Here is a 2,500-nt window from a genome sequence, read left to right on the forward strand (position 1 = left end):
CGTACCAGCCATCAACAATCCTCAAGTCAGCCCAAGTTAGAAGGTCACATTCCATGCTCAACAAGTCTCATGTCGCATGCCCAAAGTCATTTGACACCACCCCACCAAGCATGTTCCGCCACCACGCAGCCTTCAAAACATAGGGCTAGCCCAAGGAAGGGAGGCATACCACAACAACGTCCCACACTCAACGAGGTTCATGCCGCACGCCCGAAGGCACCCGGCTCCACCCCACCTTGCATGTTTCGTCATCGTACCAGCAGCCATCCACAATCCTCACACTAGAGATTCCCAGTTAGAAGGCAACATCGCAACATTCCGTGATCAACAAGGCTCATGTCGCACGCCCAAAGGCACCCGATTCCAACCAATCGAACATGTTCTGGCACCACACACCTTCAAAACATAGGGTTGGCCCAAGGCTGGCCAAGCATCACCACAACGTCACACACTCAACGAGGTTCATGTCGCACGCCCGAAGGCACCCAACTCCACCCCACCTTGCATGTTTCATCATCGTACCAGCCATCAACCATCCTCAAGCCAGCCCAAGTTAGAAGGCAACATCGCAACATTCCATTCTCAACAAGGCTCATGTCGCACGCCCAAAGGCGCACCCAACACTGCCTCACCATGCAAGTTTCGCCACCGCACGGCCGCCGTCAACCGCCCACGTCCACCGTCCACCGTCAACCGCCCACGTCCGCCGTCCACCACCCCCACGCCCCAAGCATATGCCCATGTGCGGCGCATAGTGCTTGGGGCATGGGGGTAGCAGAAGATATAGGGGTACCCCCGTGCCCAGCCCATGCAGACTAGTCACCCCCCTATATAGTACATTTTGAGGCATTTTTGGTCTGCCAGGCCTAGATACGATTTTTCTGAGCGGTCATACGGCCAAATATCTCAAGTTTTAGAATATTTTTTTCCATGAACTCAATTGATTCATGAATTGGACATTCTAATGGATCTAGAAATCAAGTTTCATAGTTTTTCAACCAACCAAATTTTTTTAATGAATTTTTAAATATTAAATAATAAGAAATTAGAAAAAATAGCTAGAGTGGTCAAAAAATTCTGAAATTTTGTGGGAATCATTCTTTCATGTTTCTTAGCTCCCAAAAATTTTTTTACAACAAACTGACCACTCCACATGTACTTCCACAATTAATGGGTGATGGATGGGGAGAACGCGCGGGCGGGGCGGGGGGCGCGCGCGCGGGAGAACGCGGGCGGGGCGGGGCGGGGCGGGCGCGCGCGCGGGAGCACGCGGGCGGGGCGGGGCGGGGGGCGCGCGCGCGGGAGCACGCGGGCGGGGCGGGGCGGGGGGCGCGCGCGCGGGAGTACGCGGGCGGGGCGGGGCGGGGGGCGCGCGCGGGAGAACGCGGGCGGGGCGGGGCGGGGGGCGCGCGCAAGGGAGCACGCGGGCGGGGCGGGGCGGGGCGGGGGGCGCGCGCGGGAGAACGCGGGCGGGGCGGGGCGGGGGGCGCGCGCAAGGGAGCACGCGGGCGGGGCGGGGCGGGGGGCGCGCGCGGGAGAACGCGGGCGGGGCGGGGCGGGGGGCGCGCGCGCGGGAGTACGCGGGCGGGGCGGGGCGGGGCGGGGGGCGCGCGCGGGAGAACGCGGGCGGGGCGGGGCGGGGGGCGCGCGCAAGGGAGCACGCGGGCGGGGCGGGGCGGGGGGCGCGCGCGGGAGAACGCGGGCGGGGCGGGGCGGGGGGCGCGCGCAAGGGAGCACGCGGGCGGGGCGGGGCGGGGGGCGCGCGCGGGAGAACGCGGGCGGGGCGGGGCGGGGGGCGCGCGCAAGGGAGCACGCGGGCGGGGCGGGGCGGGGCGGGGGGCGCGCGCGGGAGAACGCGGGCGGGGCGGGGCGGGGGGCGCGCGCGCGGGAGTACGCGGGCGGGGCGGGGCGGGGGGCGCGCGCGCGCTGGACCATGCTGGCGGGGCGGGACGGGGGCGCGCGCGCGCTGGAGCATGAGGGCGAGCGCGCGGGGGCAAGCGGGCGGGGCGCACGCGGGTGGGGCAGGGCGGGGCTGGCGAGCGCGCGGGAACGTTCCGACACTGCCCACCGTGTGCGTTCCGCCACCGCACCACCGCCGTCAACCGCCCTCGACCTCCGACCACCACCCCGACGCCCCAAGCATATGCCCATGTGCGGCGCATAGTGCTTGGGGCGTGGGGGTGGCGGAAGATATAGGGGGTAGCCCCGTGCCCAGCCCATGCAGACTAGTCACCCCCCTATATAGTACATTTTGAGGCATTTTTGGTCTGTCAGGCCTAGATACGATTTTTCTGAGCGGTCATACGGTCAAATATCTCAAGTTTTAGAATGTTTTTTTCCATGAACTCAATTGATTCATGAATTGGACATTCTAATGGATCTAGAAATCAAGTTTCATAGTTTTTCAACCAACCAATTTTTTTAAATGAATTTTTAAATATTAAATAATAAGAAATTAGAAAAAATAGCTAGAGTGGTCAAAAAATTCTGAAATTTTGTG

The sequence above is a fragment of the Cucurbita pepo genome, unplaced genomic scaffold (genome assembly GCF_057944985.1).
Source record: "Cucurbita pepo subsp. pepo isolate OVF unplaced genomic scaffold, ASM5794498v1 scafford_22, whole genome shotgun sequence".
Taxonomy (NCBI): Eukaryota; Viridiplantae; Streptophyta; class Magnoliopsida; order Cucurbitales; family Cucurbitaceae; genus Cucurbita; species Cucurbita pepo.